The sequence below is a fragment of the Rhineura floridana genome, chromosome 13 (assembly GCF_030035675.1).
Source record: "Rhineura floridana isolate rRhiFlo1 chromosome 13, rRhiFlo1.hap2, whole genome shotgun sequence".
Taxonomy (NCBI): Eukaryota; Metazoa; Chordata; class Lepidosauria; order Squamata; family Rhineuridae; genus Rhineura; species Rhineura floridana.
This window is the reverse complement of record NC_084492.1, coordinates 6,992,315-7,012,860: the sequence shown is the minus strand read 5'-3', so window position 1 is coordinate 7,012,860 and position 20,546 is coordinate 6,992,315. Positions and strand designations below refer to the sequence as shown.

General features: G+C 47.2%; 1 protein-coding gene across 3 annotated transcripts in view; it reads left to right on the top strand.

The window, feature by feature from the left end:
- The first annotated feature begins 4,847 nt into the window (after positions 1-4,847).
- CCDC102A (coiled-coil domain containing 102A) overlaps positions 4,848-20,546 on the top strand; it is a 60,370-nt gene continuing 44,671 nt past the window's right edge. Inside the window, exon 1 of one of the 3 annotated variants that reach the window (XM_061594228.1) lies at positions 4,848-5,078. The gene's annotated coding sequence lies outside the window, so the exon portion shown is untranslated. Of the gene's footprint in view, positions 5,079-18,312; positions 18,420-20,546 lie in introns of those variants that run through there. The other 2 variants (XM_061594229.1, XM_061594230.1) reach the window with 2 other exon arrangements.

Here is a 20,546-nt window from a genome sequence, read left to right as displayed (position 1 = left end):
ATGGTTTGACTTGGTATAAGGCAGCTTCCTATGTTCCCCTGGGGCACTTGTGCAGTCTCCCCCCCCCCATCAGCTAATTCCAGCTAGAAATTCTCAGCTCTCTAAAATCCAGACTGCAAATTTGGCCCTACATTCTTTTTCTGTCCTTCTTTTGAGCGCTGCGTGGGTGTCACCTCCTGAAGGGTAGATTCTAGACAGTCAGGAAACACACTGACCAGCTCTTCAAGACTACTCATTTACAGCAATCAATTAATCAATCAATCAAGATTGGTAAAAAAAATTCAATATGGTCTTCAGAACTACACAACCCACAAATCCCCTACTGGGTGGATCCATTACAATTATTTTGTTTGGCCAAATCAGCTAGACTCTTGACTTGATGGGATGCCACTCTAGATTCCCATTCTGACTGTGCATTTTTACAGTGCAATCCTATGCACACTCATTCCGCAGTCTGTCCCACTTTGTTCAATGGGATTTACTCCCAGGTAAAGTGTAGGTGGAAATTCAGTCTTATTCATTAAGCTTAATCATAAATCAAAAGTCTTTGGTTAATTATGTAATTGCTGCTACCTCAGTCCTGTGTCGCTTTTGTACTGCTGGAATGTAACATACCGATTTGATTGCTTTTGGGGGGCTGGGGGTAGAGGCTTACATTTGCTTTATTCCATTTTTATTCTTCTTTTCTTAGCTGCCTTGGGTCTCTTTGGAGAAATGGGTGGAATGTGTTGTTGTTATATGCCTTCAAGTCGATTACGACTTATTGTGACCCTATGAATCTTTTTTGGATATATTAGTAGGGTTTTCATGGTAAGAGGCATTCAGAGGTGGTTTATCATTGCCTTCCTCTAAGCCTATGGCACCGGGTACTCCCAGGCGGCCTCCCATCCAAGTAGTGACCAGGCCTGAGCCTCCTTAGCTTCTGAGATCAGATGGTCATGTTCCCTTGAATATGGCCGTAGACAATGGGTATGTTCTCCTGAGTATGGCTGAAGACAATGGGTAGAATAGCAAAATGAAAAATAAATACCCTCTGGGCAAAAGTGTAGCGTCCATTATACTTGTTTGATCTCCTGGTCCCTTCTCATTCTATTATACGGTGATTGGTCTAGAGCAGAAATACGACCGTTTCAAACCAGTGGAGGCAAATCCATTAAGGCGAGTGACTCAACAACCTCAGTTTGGCCTCCTCCCTTCCGCCTCCTCCTCAGTCTCAATGCTGCCCTTATAAAACTCAGCAGGGAACAGGATGGGGGCAAAACTAGAATGAGTTGGCTCTGCCACTCCGTGGCTCTGGCGCCACCTAGTGCTGGCCTCCCTGCCCTACTGCAGGGGTTCTCAAACCGTGGTCCGCGAACGCCTTTCAGATGGTCTGCGGCATGTCTGTAAAAAGCACAGTGTGTTACAATTGCTACAGCAAGCAGAGAAATCGTTAAGTGGTCCACCAAGGCTGTCAGCAATTTTCAGGTGGCTGGTGGCAAAATAAGTTTGGGACCCCTGTCCTAACGGAGCAGCCACCTACTGTCAGTCTCCCTGCCTTGTGCCCTTCTAATCCCAATGGGCATTGGGATTAGTTTCAAAGCAGACAGCTGGAAAGGTAGTTTCTATCTGGGTGGAAGAAAGTAACATGAGTATATATTTAGGATGTGGCTAGTCCAGATGATTTCCCCACCCCTGTAGTTGTAAAAAAAAAAAAAGTAAATATACTGCCTTCAAGTCAATTCTGACTTATGGCGACCCCATTAACAGGGTTTTCATGGTAAGCGGTATTCAGAGGAGGTTTACCATTGCTTTCCTCTGAGGCCGAGAGGCAGTGACTGGCCCAAGGTCACCCAGTGAGCTCCATGGCTGTGTGGGGATTCGAACCCTGGTCTCCCAGTTTGTAGCCCAACACTCTAACTAAGCCACACTGGCCCTGTAGTTACTAGTGCTAAAAGGGGCTAAAATTCAATACATGGAAGGGACCTTGGAGGTTATCCAGTTCAACCCCTTACTCAGTGCAGGAAGCTTACAACTCTCAGCCCCAACAGATTGCCATCCAGCCTCTGCTTAAACTCTTGCAGGGAAGGACAGCGCTCATCACTTCCCAAGCCAGTCTGCACTGCTGTCATTAGGACAGATGTGGGGAATCTCTGGTCCTCCAGATGTTGTTGAACTACAACTCCCATCATCATGGCCATGCCTGCTGGGGCTGATAGGACCTGTGGTTCGGGAGCTTCAGAAGGTCCAAAGGTTCCCCACACCTGTATTAGGACATTTCTCCTATTGTTTAGCCAAAATCTGCTTCGCTGCCAATTCCGCCCCTTGGTTCTAGCCCTGCCCTCCAGAGAACAAAGGTGCTCCATCTTCTCTGCCCTTCAGATATTTAAAGACCATGGTCGTGTCTCTCTCTTAATCCCCTCTTCTCCAGGCTAAACATATTCAGCTCTTTCCACCGTTCTGCAAAGGAGTCTGTTTCCATAACAGCATTCCAAAAAAATGCTCCAAGTGCAACACAAGCACTCTAGAATGCTGCCAAACTTAGTCCATAAATCCTCTCTTGCTAATGACAAAAGCACAGCTCTCTTGGAATGGTGTTGCATGGTCAAGCTGCTAGACCCTTCCTATACATATCTAAACAAACTTATATTGTATATTACAGGCACAATCCAGTCAAACAGGGCCAGCATCAAGGGCTGGCATAGTCAGGCACTTACACACCCCAGCGTGGGGGGCACAGTCCAAGACCCCCCGGACCTGCCTATCCTATTCTCCACTGCAACCTATTTCTGAACTCTGCTTGGGCATATTCCAAAAGTAGAGTGGTTTATAAGTCTTGAACTAAACAGACAAACAAACCTGCTTGCTTGCTCACCCCCTGCTCACCCTGGCCCAGGCAAGGGTGGTGGTGAGAGGGAGAAGAAGTAGGTGCCACTGCCTGCCTTGCTTGTGGCTAGTAGTGGGGAGGAGGACCAGCAGCTGGTGATAATGTCAGGGGGGGGCATAGAGGGGGTCTTACCCAAGGCCTCTCCAAAGCCTAGAGAAGAAACTGAAGCAAAGCTAAGCACACGGTTAACTATCTACCACTGAAAGCAAAATATCTTAAAAGTGGCTGGATTGTGGCCACTATGTATTATACTGTATTGCATAAATAAATGTTTATTATTGCATTTATGCATTGTAATTTATACATTGAGAGCCAGTGTGGTGTAGCAGTTAGTGTCAGACTGGGGCCTGAGAGACCAGGGTTCAAATCCCCTCAGCCATGAAGCTCACTGGGGGACCTTGGGCCAGTCACTGCCTCTCAGCCTAACCTACCTCACAGGGTGGTTGTAAGGATAACACTGACAGAGGGAGAACCATGTTTGTATACCACCTTGATCTCCTTGGAGGAAAGGTGGGATATAAATTTAATAAAAAATAATAATGGGTGAGCAACTAAGCTCAGCATGGAGTACATGGTTCTTCTCCCCCCCTCCATTTTATCTTTATAACAACCCTGCAAGGTAGGTTGGGTTGACAGACCATGACTGGCCCAAGACCACTTAATGAGATTCATGGCTGAAAGGGGGGGATTTGCCTCCAAGGTCCTAGTCTGACACAGAAGCTGCTATACCACCCCAGTTCTCCTCTTCCTTCAATAGATTATATTTCTATAGCAGACAAGGCATCAAGTCAGTTTTTGCATTTCCTGTGCCTGTAATTGCAAGATGACCCCTTCTGCACTCAATTTAAATAGGTCTCTCTTTGGGCAGATCCACACCATACATTTGAAGCACATCCAACGCACCTTTAAAGCACACAACTTCCCCCAAATAATCATGGGCACTGTAGTTTGTTAAGGGTGCTGAGAATTTATAGCTCTATGTAGGGAAAACCAGTTCCCAGCATTCTTCGGGAGAAGTCATGTGATTTAAATGTGTGTTGGACGTGCTTTAAACGTGGAACTGCCCGTCTACACTATGCTGCAATACTGTACAACACTCACCTGGAAGCAATCCCTGTGTGAACTCAATGAGTAGGTGTGCTTAATTTTTATTTTATTTTTATTATTAAATTAAATTAAATTTTCTATACCGCCCCATAGCCGAAGCTCTCTGGGCGGTGCACAACAGTCAAACATAAAAATACAATAGGTCACATATAAACAAATTTAAAAGATTGTACAGTGCCCAATTTAAGCCTCTGATGTGTCAAATGTCCCTGCAGCCCAGTCCCGATGTAAACCCTCTTCCGTTCAGTCAGGGCTTGCCCTCAAGGGACTGAGGCAGTGGCAGGAGCTCTGGAGTCTTGATCCCATTCACACCTGCTTGGCAGTCAAGTCCCAAGTCTGGAACCTAGAAACTACACACTCCAATACAGCCTCAGACACGGACTGTGGTCCATGCCCCACATCTATGCAAGTTGCTTGCAACATCCACACAACACTGTTGTCATCAAAATCCTAGCAGGTCTCTGTCCTCCCCACCCCCTTTAATCCAGATTTACCCTGTCTGGGGGAAATCCAACAGTTGCACCCAGCCGGGAGCATAATATTGCAAACAGGTTGTTGAGATGTTGCAGATTAGTAGTTGGCAACATGGCTTTTAAAAAAAAACTTATCGAATCCCCCCCCCAAAAAAGGCTGGCATTTTAATTACAATGACATGTGGCCGCGGTGGGAAAATTGCATTAAAGAGCACCGATCCCACAATAAATTCCCGTCTGGAAGTATCCTATCAGTAAAATAGTAATATAAAAGTATCCGTTGCCAGCGGCCCGTTTGCAAACGAAGCCCCCTCCCTCCTTCACTTAAACGGGGTGACTCGAGACACTCTGATCCCAGTGGCGGGTTGCTGGCAGCCTGACCGTCGGCGCGGTGGAGCCCCTTCCCCGGCTCGCCTTCTACCTGCTTCTGGGCTGGGCCAAGCCTTCCCAGCCCACGACGAGCGCCCCGCCGCCCACCTCCCCTTCGGCTTCGAGGGGGAGGAGACTACAAAGTTCTCCCTCTCGAGTCGCGACTAGACAGTGGCCATCCGATCCGTTCGGGTTTGCCTGCAGCGGCGGCAGCAGCGCAGAAGGCAGGGAAGCCCGCCTAGCCGCCCGCCGGCGGGGCCGAGGTGAGGAAAAACTGGGTCGCGGGCCGCCTTCCTCCGAGAGCCTCATAGAGTGTCTGTTACGGGGGGGGGAGAAGAGAGACGAGAGCGGAGCCCCCTCTCCGGCCTGGCGATAAGGAAGGGCGCCCAGCGAAGGCAGGCAGGCGCACTGTGCGCCCTCCCCAGATCCCCGGCGCAGAAAGCTCCCCAGGTGCGCTCCTGGGCGGTTGGGGAGGATTAAATGCGGAATTGGGGGGAGAGGCTGGAGCGTCACTTTCCCCCCTCCCCGGGAAAAGTTCCGCCTGAACTTTCTCTGCCCGGTTCCTGCCGGGGGCGCAGAAGTGCGGGAAGCCGCCGCCGCCGCGCTTGGCAAGCGTTCCCAGGGCGCACCGCATAGCGGGCAAGCGACGGGAGAAGCGCCGCGGCTTGTTGGGGCTCGCCCAGATATGCGGGGGTGGGAGGGATGGAATGCCTCCCGGCGGGCGGGCGGGCAGGCGGACGGCGCTTCTCAATGGGGAGAGCCCCTCGAAGGGGGTTCTTCCTCTCGGCCAATAGACGGATGGACGGGCGGCTCCGGCCAATGAGGGGTGGGCGCCCGAGAAGGAACGTAGCCAAAAGAAGCAACTTTCGGCCAATCGGAGGGCGGCCGAGGGGAATGGCCGGGTGTGTGTGACGGTGAGCGGCAGCCTCTTGTTCATCCTCATCCCTGCGGCTGGAGGCGAGTCCGAGGGAGTGTTCGGGCTTCGTTGTGCAGCCTGGAGAGGCACTTTTTCTTTTCTGGGTGGAAAGTGCAAAGCGGAGATGAGTATCTGTCGACTCGTGGATGGCTTCAGTGGAGAGGCTGAAGCAAGTCCTGGGAGTCCCTTTCCCCTAGCTCTCGGCCTCCAAATGGTTGAGAGTAGTGTGGTTCAGGGGTGTAGTCGCCCAGGGCTCCCGGAGTTTTAGACACCTTACTTTTGGGGGAGCAGGGGTCCCTGTGTGTCCAGCATCCTCCAAGCCAATCAGCATGAAAGGGGATTGTGTTAGACACTGAGAAGAGTCTTCTAGCATGCTTATTTTTTCCTGCTGATTGGAGCCAATCAGAGTGAAAGGGAGTGAGTCAGCCACCGGGAAGACTCTTCTCAGTAGCCAACACTCTCCTCTTTCATGCTTATTGGCTCCTAGGAGTGTCTGTTGTTGTGGGAGAAGATATTAACAAGGATCTCATTCTTAACCCAGAAGTAAAAAGGGGGAGGGGTGTGGCTGTGACTAACATGAAGGGACCTGGCTCTTCTGAATTTGCCACTACACTACTGGTGTGGTGTAATGGTTAGGATGTTGGACTCTGACCTGGGAGACCAGGGTTTGAATCCCGACTCAAGTGTGAAGCTCACTGGGTGAACTTGGGTCAGTCACGGTCTCTCAATCTAACCTACCTCGTAGGGTTGTTGTGAGGATAAAATGAAGAGGAAGGAGAACCAGGTATGCGACCCAGAGCTCCTCGGAGGAAAGGTGATATATAAGTGTAATAAATAAATAAATAAATAGTGGGCAGTAATGGGCTTTGCATTGAAATGGAAATGGACTGCCTTCAAGTCGATCCCGACTTATGGCTACCCTGTGAATAGGGTTTTCATGGTAAGCAGCATACAGAGGGGGTTGACCATTGCCTCCCTCTGAGGCTAGTCCTCCCCAGCTGGCTAGGGCCTGCTCAGCTTCCCACAGCTGCACAAGCCAGCCCCTTCCTTGTCCGCAACTGCCAGCTGGGGGGCAACTGGGCTCCTTGGGGCAATGCAGTTTGCCCACGGCTGCATAGGTGGCAGGGCACGTAACCCCTGAGCCACTCACTGTGGGGGTGATCTTTAGCTGGCCCTCGACACCCAGGAGACACAACCGGGGATCTGAACTCACAGACTCTGGACTCCCAGCCAGGCTCTCCTTCCCACTGTGCTATACCAGCTAGAGACGGGCTTTGCATTATTGTTATAAAAACATCCCAGTGTTCCAGTGGGAATTTTGAGAGGTGTAGCTTGTCACCCAGGGCAACAATGAATTGCACCACCTGGAACTTCTTCTCTGGCACAATTATAACAGGAGCCTTCGCCCAGGGCCAGATTTTCTCCCAGATGATTGTCTGAGGGGCTTAGGGAGTGCTTTGTCATGAGCTACCTGCTTGCAAATTTATCATTTTATATGAGAGGGGCAAAGTCTGTGTGCAAATAGTGCATTAAAGTCATTAAATGGGCTACAAAATTCAATAAAAATATTAAGGTTTGAAAAGTTGATTAAACGGAGGGAGTTGCAAGGATGCACATTGCCTGGGGCATCATTTGGTCTTAGGCAGTTGTGGGGGACCTTTGGCCCTCTAGATGTTGCTAAACTGCAACTCCCATCATCCATGGCTATTGGCCATGCTTGCTGGGGCTGATGAGAATTGTAGTTCAGCAACATCTGGAGGGCCAGAGGTTCCCCAGACCTGCCCTCATCACCTTTGAATCTAGATCAGGGATGGAGAACCTGTGGTCCTCCAGATGTTGTTGGACTGCAACTTCTATCGTCCCTGACTATTGGCTGTGCTGGCTGGGGCTGATGGGAGTTGGTGTCCCAACAACATCTGGAGGGGTGCAGATTCCTTGTCCTTGCCATAGATGGGAGAGGGTTTGCTCTCCACTAGAGCACATGGACTCCTCACAAGGCTGTAGAACATAATAAGGAAAGCCCTGCTGGATCAGACCAGAGGGCCCCCTCATCCCACCTCTTGTTCTCACAGTGGACAACCAGATGCCCCAGTGAGAAGCTCAGGGCTGGCACTAGGCATGACTGGGCCCTTGGACACCAGCCTGCCCCGGCACCTTCATGCACACCCCACCTACCTCTCTGTTGCTTTATGAGAAGGCTCTGCGTGCTGGGAGTCTGTATGCCCGCCATCAATCAAGATGGTGGTAGGGGTGTCAGCCCCTTAGAGACGCTTCTGCCGCCATCTTGGTTGATGACAGGTTTGTGCATGCAGCACACACAGCATTCACAGCAATGGGAGAGGTATGTGGGGCGTGTGCATGGGCATCGCAAACCTGCATGGTCTGTATGGGGCGGGGCTCGGTTGGTAGCCAATTCTTTCATGCATCACAGAACTGGAGCACTACCTCCCACCCTAAGGAGGGGCCCTTCTGGGCCGCAAGGGCCCTCAGCCAGGGCCCAACCTGGCCACCCTCTGGTGCTGGCCCTGGGGAGTCCGCAAGGAGAACCTGAGGACAACAGCAGCGCTCCCCACTCGTGATTCTTAACAATTGGTATTCGGAGCATTATGCCTCCGACAGTGGATGCAGAACTTGGCCATCAGTGTTAGTAGCTGTTGATAGCCTTGCGGCCATTGATGCCTCTTGTGAGTGCAAATTCCACAGTTTAACTATGCACTACATGAAGGAGTGCTTTCTTTGTGTGTCCTGAATCTTCCAACACTCAGCTTCCATGGAATGGCCCTGAGTTCTAATATTAACGGAGAAATCTTTTTCCCTGTCCACTTTCTTCACACAATGCATAATTTTATGCTCTTATCATGTCTCCTCTTACCCACTATTCTCTAAAATAAAACTCCCAAATGTTATAACCTTTCCTCATAAGGGAGTTGCTCCAGCTCCTTAATCATTTTGGTTGCTTTTCTGAACCTTTTCCAGCTCTTACAGATATCCTTTTTGAGGTAAGAAAACAAGAACTGTACACAGTGTTCCAAATGTGGTCTCGATTTGTATGATTGCTTTATGATATTGTTAGTTTTTATTTTCATTTCAGAACTTGGAAAAGTTACTTTTTTGAACTACAACTCCCATCAGCCCAATCCAGTGGCCATGCTTGCTGGGGCTGATGGGAGTTGTAGTTCAAAAAAGTAACTTTTCCAAGCTCTGCATTCTCTTTCCTAATGACCCCTAGCATGGATTTGCCTTTTTCGCAGCTGCCACAAACAGGGACCCACCATCTTTGTTGCTGTTTCCAATGGATGCTGCCTAATACAGGATTAGCAAACCTAGGGCCCTAGAGAGCTGCCTTATATTGAGTCAGACTATTGCTCTGTTGAGTTCAGATGACCTGTTTATAGAGCATTCATTCTGGTTTGTTTGTGAGGAGGTTAAATGATGTTGCATCAAGCATGTGCTATCCCTGCATTTTCCAGTACATTATTAAACTGGGTTTTGAGTCTGAGATCCATGTCCCATTTCTGCCTTCTGGGACACATTTGATCCAGGACAAGTGTGTTAACACCTCCCTTTGGGTGGCAAGATTTTCCCAAGAGCAGTATCTTATTAGTCCAGAAGTTCCAAGTGGCCATGTCACATTCAGGAGTGTGGGGTGCTTTTATTGAGGTGGGAAAAACATTATTCTCATTAAATTAATTTCTTGCACAGAAACTCTTCTTGTATATATTTTGATTGTCAATTAATTTCCAAGGTCCAGACAAGTAGTTAATTTAAAACACACTTCTAGTTCCTAAATAACAGCAGTAGTCCAGAATTTGATTACACTTTATAGGCTGAACATTATGAATTTCAAAGAATCATCAGCTTTTTAAAAGACCTGAGCTTTTCAAATAACTTCAAAGGTCTTTTCCACCTGGTAACCAGATGAGGCTATACTGAAGCTTTTGGTTGCCATCATCTGTTTCCTGATAATATTGGAATTGCGATAGGGTGCATCAAATCATAATGTATGTTCAGTTCGCCTTAGATTATTATAACATCAAAAGAACCACTGTATAGCTTAGATAACACTTGAACTGTTCATGTTTTTATTTTCACAAGCGTTCCTGGTCATGGAGTATTTTCCCTTAATAAGTAGATTCTTGAGCTGTAGACCAGATGGGTGGTTTGCTGTTCTTGTGTCTACAAACTTCCAGCTGCTTTGCATTTTGCTACATGTGTAGGGGATCCTCCCTTTAAAATAGGGGTGGGAACCTGGGGCACTCCAGGTGCTGTTGGACTCCCAAGTCCCATCAACCCCAGCTACCTTGGCAAATTGTCAGAGTTGATGGGAGTACAGCAGTGACTGGAGGGGCACAGGTTGCCCATCCCTGATATAAAATATTTATTTATTTATTTATTTATTAGATTTATATCCCGCCCTTCCTCCCTGTAGGAGCCCAGGGCAGCAAATAAAAGCACTAAAACACTCTAAAACATCATAAAAACAAACTGTAGAATATATGACAACAAAACATCCTTAAAAATATTAAAACAAAACATCTTTAAAAACATCCTTTTTTAAAAAAGCTTTAAAAGCATCTTTAAAAAAAACGTTTAAAATTTAAAAAGCAGTTCCAACACAGACGCAGACTGGGATAAGGTCTCTACTTAAAAGGCTTGTTGAATGAGGAAGGTCTTCAGTAGGTGCTGAAAAGATAACAGAGATGGAGACTGACTAATATTTAAGGGGAGGGAATTTCAAAGGGTAGATGCCACTACACTAAAGGTCTGCTTCCTATGTTGTGCAGAATGGACCTCCTGATAAGATGGTATCTGCAGGAGGCCCTCACCTGCAGAGCGCAGTGATCGACTGGGAACATAAGGGATAAGACGCTCTTTCAGGTATCCTGGTCCCAAGCTGTATAGGGCTTTGTACACCAAAACTAGAACCTTGAATTTGGCTCAGTAGCTAATGCGCAGCCAGTGCAATTCTTTCAGCAGTGGGGTGACATGTTGGCGATACCCTACCCCAGTGAGCAGTCTCGCTGCTGCATTTTGCACCCATTGCAACCCCATACAAATGAGCCATACATAAGGCATGGGTAGCACAGTGGGGAGGAGAGCCTGGCTGGGAGTCCAGAGTCTGTGAGTTCAAATCCCCGCTTGTGTCTCCTGGGTGTCAAGGGCCAGCTAAAGATCACCCCCACAGTGAGTGGCTCAGGGGTTACGTGCCCTGCCACCTGTGCAGCCGTGAGCAAGCTGCATAGTCCCAAGGAGACCAGTTGCCCCCCAGCTGGCAGTTGCAGACAAGGAAGGGGCTGGCTTTTGCAGCTGTGGCAAGCTGAGCAGGCCCTAGCCAGCTGGGAAGGACTAGCCACAGAGGGCAGCAATGGTAAACCCCCTCTGAATACCGCTTACCATGAAAACCCTATTCACAGGGTCGCCATAAGTCGGGATCAACTTGAAGGCAGTCCATTTCCATTCCAGTCTTTGTGGTGTCTTCCAGATTTTTTTGGACTACAACTCCCATCATCTATGGCCATTGGTCATGCTGGCTGGGGCTGATGGGAGTTGTCATCCATAACACCTGGTGTGCACCAACTTGTCTTTGAGAAATTAGTAAAGCACTTGTTCCCAGAGCATCTGGTTGTAGGAGGTGGCAGTGGTATTGCAAATTGACCTCTAGGCTACGAACCTGCATGGTACCTTAATGCTTCCCAGCAATTCCAGACAAGAGATGGGACATGCTTAACATGATACCATGTGGCTGTTCCCCATTGTGTAGTGAGGTTTGTCCCCAGTATTAGGGCCCATTGGGGCCCTTCCTGAAGGCACATGATGCAGCATCTTTGCTAAAGCTACCCAACTCTGTTCCTGTGAAGGAGACTTCCTGAGATCCCTGTGCATGCTGCCATGAGCTCTATCCTGGGAGAATAGTAGGACACCTACCCTGATAATAGGTTTGATATTTTTTTTTTTTTTCAATAATTTTTATTCAAATTTTCATAAAACATACAAGACGAAATCATAAAACATTCAAAGACAAAAAACAAAATCAAAAATAGTTAAACAAAAAAAAAAAATAAAAATAAAAATAAAAATAAAAAATAAAGAGTAAAATATTGACTTCCCATTTGTCAAAGATCAGATCAGTTATAAGTCTATAATATATAACAATCCTGTCTCTTAAGTCATATTATAAAATCACTTTCCTCCAATAATAGGTTTGATATTTTTAACAGTAAATTAAAAATGAATATATGGTAAATGCTGGATGTGCCATTTCGGTTGCAGGACTCCCATCTAGATTACTGCAATATCGTTTATATGGAAGATTGCCTTTGAAAATGGCCCAGCAATGTCAGCTGATCTGAAACCAGGCAGCAAGGCCGTTAACTGGGACTGGCCAATATAATCATATTATGCAGCTTCCCCAACCTGTTGCTCTCCAGATGTTTTGGATTACAGCTGCCCATCAGCCCCAGCTAGAAATCTTGACTGTGGCTGATGGGACGTTTAGTCCAAAACATCTGGAGGGCACCAGGCTGGGGAAGGCTGACATTATGCCAGCACTTCAGTTCATTTGCACTGGCTTCCAGTCCGTTTCTGGGCTTGGTTCAAAATGCTGGTATTAGCCTTTATGGCTCTCTATGGTATGTAACCTAAATGACTTGGGGGGGGCAGGTTACCTGAAGGATTTCATATCACACACCTGACAGTGACATTGTTAGAAGGTAGCGCAGGCAGTCTGATCCTCAGGTATTCTGCATCAAGCCCTATATCTCCTGTCCCCTCACCTCCTTTAAAAACTTTTTTCAAGAAATGTTCGCTATAGAGTAGCTTTCCCTTGTGAAAGTCTGCCTAAATTTGCAACTCTACATGTAAATGAGCAGTTGCAAGTCTGTGTCATGGCCACGTGCTCTGAGGCTTCGGAGGACCTAGCACCCTACCCTGGACTCTAAGATCAACTTCAGAGGCCCCTCTCCAGATGCCCCTGCCAAAAGGAGTGCAGCAGGCAGCCACTAGAGAAAGGGCTTTTCAATGGGGGCACCCTGGTTATACAGATCCTCCCCAGAGAGACTGGGCTGGTGCCCACTTTATTGACATCTTGGAACCAGGTAAAGATCCTTTAATGTTTTTCCAGATATTTTAATACATAGAACCCTGTAGTACTTTTAATTCTGCTGTGCTAACATTTTGCTGCTGGTGGGTTTATTTATTTTAGTTCATATGATGGCTGGCTTTATTCTGCTAACTTTTATTTCTTATTTTGTAACATGGTTTATTTTATATTTATTTATTGTTTACCACCCAGATAATGTCTCCTATACAAATATTGCAAGAAAATAAATAAATGAGAAACTTGACATGGCAATAGGGAGGAATTTTGCAGTAATAGGCTACTTTATTACAACACAGAGGTGGAAAACAATAATGTAAGATAATCAGATTTTGAAAAAACCAGAAAGTTGCCAGCAGTAAAATGCAACTCTGCTTTAGAATGTTATAAGATTCATTATTCTTGATTATGAGCACATTGCCTGAGAAACTTGTGATTTTCTATGGCAAAACAAGTTCTCTATAGTCCCTGCAGCTTTTCTCTTCTATCTTGAAGAGAGGGCTTTGCATCCCAAGCGACAAGTGTGCACTTCTGAGGAAGCTGCAACAGAAGTCACTGTGATAGTATGTTTGAGACAATCTTGCGGCTGTGCAAAACTGCAGTCCTCTTGCTTTTAAACAGTTTGCAAGCCCTGCAGCAACATTCTCTCTGGGCTTCTAGAATGGTGTTCCTGTGCCTTGGAGGAGGTCAAGAAGATGGCTGCAGCCTGCTGGGAAGAAACTTTCTGAATAATCTTCTCCAGAAAGCACATTCCCCAAGTCTTCCTAGCACCTAACGGGGGCAAGACCATCCTCATCGGAACCCTGTCCAGGAGCAGGTCCTTGTCTCTTTCCCCCTGCTTGCTATGGTGCTTAATGATGGGTTTAAGCAATTAGGCTGTCTTGACAGCGGTGGGTTGACCATCCTCCATGCCTACTACTTATCCAGTTAAGACTCTCTAGCACCCTCCCATTAAGGTTTCCTGGAGCACTTTCCCAGCTTGGCAGAGCTGCTGGCCGGTGCACTCTGGTTACAAATTCTTCAAGCGTTTGAGTTAATTTCAGCTCTTGGAAGCAAGAGGCATGAATGCAGGGCTGGGATCTCCTTGCGCAGAACCTTTTGTGCTGCGCAGAGGAGAGCCTTGACAAGGCACAGAGGGACCTGCAGAAGTACCTGCATTTTGGGGGCACATTCTCCCAGATATGCACTGTTTTTGTTCAGGTCTTAGGTGGCCTTGGCTATTGGGCATTACTCAAGTTCTTCCACTAACTATGAAAACAAGAGTACCCCTAAGTCCTGTCTTAGTTTCTCTGCCGGTAACCAGAATTCTGTGCCATAAAAAGCTGGCTTTTGTGACCTGTATAAATTATGCAAATTAAACAAATCTGCTAGGTCCCCGTCCCCCCCCCCCCCCGTTGTTGCTAGTCGCAGAATTGGAAACAGCCCTCTTAAGTCATATCCTGTGATTCCTCTGGCTGCTTAGATATTACCAGACATTGACCACAAACTTTCAGGCAACTATGAGGACTGGAAACTTTCCATTAAAAACACAAAAGAAACACCCCTAACAGTCCTTAGATCCTTAGGAATCTGCATTCCACAGTCACACCACATACCTAGGCCATTCTGTGCCTTTGGCAGAATGTACCTTAAGGCAGCCTTCACCAACATCCCTTACAACCCCCCTAGGGTGTTAAGATCATCAGAAGGGATGACATGCTGAATACGCTGTAGATGCACCCCTTAACCCTGGCCTTTGACATCTGAAGTATATATATACTGCCTGGCAGTGCTGGTAGGGGCTGATGGGACTTGTAGTTCAAAACATCTGGAAGGCTTCAAGCTGGTGTAAAGCATACATAATGCCTCACTAATAGGGTGACCAGATATAATGAGAGGACTGGACAATTCTACCTTCGATAACTTAAAAAAAAAAGATGCTTCAATAGTTGCAGCTTTTCTGAGTCCTGTGCGGAGCAGAGGGATCTTTTTTGCTTTTATTATGTCATTTTTAGAATTTTTATGTTTCTGTTGTGGATTTTGTATTTTTTCTGGTTTTGTTGTATTGTTTTTATGGAAAGTATTATAAACCAACCTGGAAATTTCGACAAAGGGTGGTATATACAAGTTTTAATAAATAAATTAGTTAAAATTCCACCACCACTACCATCTTTCTGTTAAAACACACTAGTTCCACAAGTGCTTCAGCCTTTGTGTGTTGGTTTCATTTCGGTTTCAATATTACAAAGGCTAAAGAGTCTTCAGGAATTTCCTCCCTCTCCACCCCACTATCTTGCTTGCATCTTGGAATAAAGAGAAAGTGACGGGGCTGCCAAGACTGGGGGCAGAGAGCTGCAGAAAAGGACTCCTCCGTAGTAGGAGAAGGCAGCTTTGTTCTCACAGCTAGATTAAGCATTATGCTGAGCACACTGTCGCTTGGGCAGCAGCCAAACCAGACTCCCTTTTGCACTGCACTTATCCCCCACAGAGTGCCTCTCTTCTTGCTCCCTGCATTTGCCCCTTGATCCCACAACATACCCCAGGAGTATCTCTGGAGGAAGGGTACGAGTGCTGAGTTAATCTGCTAGGTTTGATTGCCAGTATTGTTGTTCTTTTATTGTAAGCAGTTATCCGAAGCCTTTCTTACGGCTGATTCTCTCCCATTCAATTTCTGCGGAGCGGAAAAATAATCAGCAGCTCGCTGTTCAAACTCCGGTGTATGATTCAGAAGGCCACGTGTGCTTCTGGATGCAGATCTGTTGTCATTCAGCACGGCTCATTCAGTGGCATACTAAGAACATAAAAACATAAGAGGAGCCCGCTGCATCAGGCCAATGGCCCGTCTCGTCCAGCGTCCTGTTTTCACAGTGGCCAACCAGTTGCCCATTGGAAACCTGCAAGCAGGACCTGAGCGCGAGGATATGCCTATCCTTGGCTGTGCTGGCTGGGACTGATGGGCCCCGTGGTCCAATATTTGCAGGGTGCCTGATATAAGCAGTGATCGATGAGAGTGAGGATGCTTTGCACTCCCCCTGGAGGTTGTTGTGCTATTGGGGTCAGAGGAGGACAGCTTGTGAACGGGTATTGCTGAGACAGAGATAAGCCCACTCAGAGAGGGGGATCTCGCTCAACGATCCCCAAGACCTGGAGCCTGCACTGATGGGATTGACCTGATCCAGGTGGATATGAATCCATACACCTCTCCCTGCCAATCAGAAGGCCAAAATGGGAGCCTGCCAAGGCCTGAGAAATGTGGTTAGCAGCAGAAGACTCTGGGAGAATTCAAGGCTTGCCCGGCCTCCAAAGCTGGCAAACTGGCGGAGTCCCTCCTTTTTGAGACAAAGGGCCTGGGCTGTTTTTCGGCCTTGCTTGGGGAAAAAGGTGGCGGACACAAAATGTCAGCAAGAAAGAGAAAGACGCTTCAGTGAGTGAGAGCTCTGTAGACTGTGATCCAGGATGCTTTTGTGGGAAGCCATAAAAGCTGTCACAGGAGCCCCCTCCCTCCTTAGCCGGCTGGGCGTAGAGCAAGTGAACATGTACATTTATTCCTGTTTCTTGTAGCTGCTTCCCTCTGAGTGGGACTCAGGCCAAGGGGCCTCCTTGAAGCTGTCCTGGGGTGTGACTCTCAGCACTGGTGGCTCCTGGAACATTCAAAGCTGCCTATACTGTCCATTTAGCTCAGTACTGTCTACACTGATTGGCAGCAGCTCCTCAGGGTTTCAGTCTTCCCAGTCGGGGATCCCAGCTGGCACTGGAGATGCAGGGGACTGAACCTGGCACCTCCTGCATGCTAGCAGATGCCCTCCACTGAGCGATGGCCCAACCCATCTAGGAACCTAGAAAGTTGCCTTACACCAAGTCAGACCATTAGTCTTCAAGCTCCCCTGCCCTGACTCGCAACGGCTCTCTAGGTTTTCAGACAGGATTCTTTCTTTACCTGTAGACTCAGGAAGATGAGACTTCCTGCATGCAACTCATGTCCCCGTGCTATGGTTCAGCATGCGTCTTAGACTAGTGGTTCCCAAACCTTTGCAGCGTTTGTTGACCTTTCATCAGCTTTTGACTCAATTGACAGATACCACTTGTGGACCAAACTGCATGCTCTTGGTATCGATCCTTGGTTGTTGATGCTGCTTCAAAGTTTGCATGAAGATACTACAGCTAAACTCAGAGTTGGCGGGACTGGTCTCTTATCTGACCGAATTCCAGTTAAGAAGGGTGTCCAACAGGGAGGTGGTCTGGCCCCTCTCCTTTTTAGCCTTTAGGTTAATTATCTGGTCAAACTGCTTGGGGATTTGGATGCATGCCCACCTGCCATAGAAAATAGGAAGGTCAGTATGCTCTTATACGAAGATGACTTGGTAATATCTCTGACAAGGGGTGGCCTGAATAAGCAGATGGGTTTGTTGGCTAAATGTTGTCAAGAGGAACAGCTCGGTACCAATTTCTCCAAAAGTAAAGTGGTCGTATTTGGTAGACCGTTGGTCTCCAAGCTCCCCCACACTGACTCGCAGCGGCTCTCTAGGTTTTCAGACAGGATTCTTTCTTTACCTGTAGACACGTGAACTTGAGACTTTCTGCATGCAACGCATGTCTCTGTACTGTGGCTCAACACACCACCTAGACCAGTGGTTTCCTCCCCTGGACCACTTGGAAATTGCTGACGGCGCTTGATGGACCACTTAGATTTCTTTTCTGCCTTTTGTAGTATTTTTAATGTGCTGTGCCAGATGCGGTATGATTCTTAAATGTATTTTTGTTGCTTCTTTTTATTTCTTGTATTACAATTTGCATTCCATGGAATACTATATAAAATAAAATAGTAAATAATACAATGCAATATAAGACAAAAGAAGCAATAGAAATGCATTTAAAAATCAATATGAATATTTTAAGGCACTGCACCGGCAGTTCACCATTGCTGCTCCTGCTGTTCTTCACGGGGTCACTGGGGACCACTTGAATGGAGCTCGTGGAGCACTTTTAGTCCACAGACCACAGTATGGGAGCCACTGAGTCAGAGAAGACCATTCACCTTCTAGTTTTACCTATACTAACTGGCAGCGGATCTCCAGGATTTCAGGCAGGGGTCTTTTCCAGGCCTACCTGGAGATACCAGGAATCGAACTTGGGACCTTTTGCATGCGAAGCAGATATTCTGCCACTGAGCCACAGCCCTTCCCATCCAGCTCAGTATTGTTGACGTGAAGAAGACTGGTTTGCTCAAACAGAATGGCTCTGTGGCAATGCATTGTGGGGAAAACATCTTCCCTGGATTAAGGCCCAAAGCTCAGTGCTGGGAAAGAAGAGCAAGTTCTCACAGCTGAGCTGTGTTACTTGGAAGCAGAGTGAAAACACCTGTGTTGTCAGTCCCAAGGCTGGTGCCTCAAGGCCACCGGCCTGAGAAACTGCACGTCCATTAGGGCGTGAAAACCCTGGGATATTCCGTCACCAGGAAGCCCTCTGACTGGCTAATCAAATTCTAGCTGTTGCCATTCCCCCCCCCTAAAAGTAATTTGGTGCATTTTCTAAGGGAATTCTGGCTCTGAATCAACACCTTGGCAAGGAAGCCACAAGGTGTGGTGTGACTAGGACTCGGGCCTGAGGCTCCAGGTCAGTGAATCTAGTTTGGCTCTTGACCTGTAGAATCTCCGGCAGGTCCGTTTTCTGGCAATTTGGGTTCCCCTTGACCCAGAGTGAGGGACCAAGTTAAAGTGGCGGCGGCAGTCTACCTACCTTGCAGGGTTGGTGTTTGACTTTAAGTCAGCCCTAGCAAGGGTGGCACAGCATGTGCCTGGCTGGAACCAGCTATTCCAGTTGGATGGGTGGCCCAGGGCTCTTTGCAGATGACACTGACTGGCAGGGGCTCTCCCAGGTTTTCAGGCAGGAGTCTCTTACAGCCCTACATGGTGATTGACCCTGGGACCTTCTGCATGCAAGGCAGATGCTCTGCTGCTGAGCTATGGTCACTCTTCTAATGGCTCAGCATCAGCAGAGAACCCCCATGTCTTTTTAATTGGCCCTGCGTGTTGGGGGGTTTTCAGCGGCCCAGAAATAAGTCAAAATGTAAAGCCTTTTCTTAAATCCCGTGAAGGAGGAACAGCTGGTGTTGTGGGGTTTGGTGGAGGGAGCGTAGGAGCCTTTGGAGGGCTCAGTGGAAAATGAGCAGACTGCCCCCCCTCTTCCTCCCACTCTCCTGCAGTGTCTGCTTGGTGTCTGGCTGCTATCCCTGGGATCCTTTCATGTGGGCAAAGCTCTTTGCAAATGGGCAAGCCGGCAAACAATTAGTGCAAGTTGTGGGCAGTTGGCTTCCCTCCTGCAATTCCTGTGGCTCCGGGATGTGAAGCCTGTGCTTGGGGATCATTCCAAAGACACAAACGCACACGTCCCCCTCCCTCCTCCCCAAATGGAGCAACGCTGCTCTGGAGCAGAAACTCTGGGATGGTGCCCCATTCGCTGCATGAACTCAAGAGCTGGTAGATTTGGGGCCTGCATTTTGCTGTCGTAGACAAAATAAAACAACCCCCTCCTAGCCTTTTCTGATAGAACAGGAGTTCCCAAACTGTGGTCTGAGGGCCACCAGCGGTCCATGAGCTTCATTCAGGTGGTGTGGGGTGTATGCGTATATTTGTGGTTGAAGATGGGAGGTGGCGCATCCATCCCATTAAATATTTAAATGGTTTTTTAAATTGTATTTTATTGCTTTTGTTTCTTATATTGGATGTGGTTGTTTTACACTTTGAATGCTTTTATTGTATTACACTTTCAGCATTTCATCATGTAGCCCAGGGCTTCTGTTGGGAAGAAGGGCTAGATAGAAATCTAATGACTGATAAATAAATTCTATGGAATTCAAATTGGAATACAATATATAAATGTATGTATATGCAATTGAAAATGCAATTAAAAACCAGACATCATCTAACCCAGCACATTACAATTATTACAACAGGCAGAAGAATCAGTGATAAAAATAAGTTTTTTATATCATTCTTTAAATGTCAAATTATGCTCATCCTTCCAGTGTTGTGGTATTATAAGATAAGCTGCAGCCAACATAAAAATAACCAATTCTTTCGGTCTAAGATCTTCTACCTGATCTGGGAATACTGACAGCAAGCACAGTCCCAGATCATTTGGAACTATTATGTGGCAAATAACACCCATTTAATGTACACCTAATCCCCAAGAGGCCACCACAACTGGGCAAGTCCGCCATAAATGAAAATAGATGCCCTTTCTCCCCACATTGGCGCCAACAAAAATAATTTGTTGTATGCATGATCGCCCTGTCTTTTTGCCTTTCCCCCACATGTTGAAAACTTGAAGCAAGGGGTCTAGGGATCCATTAGAAGTAATTTAAAAATGCCTTCCACTTCTGTGGATTTTTTCATTTAAGTGTCATTACACACACGGACACAATAAGGTTGTCAACTTTTTTTCTGGATCCCGTGGGTGGTATTCAAGGCTAGTCCTACTCAGGGTAGACCCACTGAAGACATGACTAACTTGCGTTCATTAATTTCAGTGCATCTATTCTGAGTAGGACTTAGTTGACTACAACTGTGTGCCTTTAATATCCACAAGACAGCCAGAAATTCAGCGCTGGCGAAACTTTTCTCAGTTTGGGAATAAAATAACAGGGAAAGGGATTGAGCATGTGCTTTGCATCGAGGAGTCAAAAATTGGGTTTGCTCTAAAGCTGCATAATTTGGGTGAAAATATTTCTGAAGCAAGAAG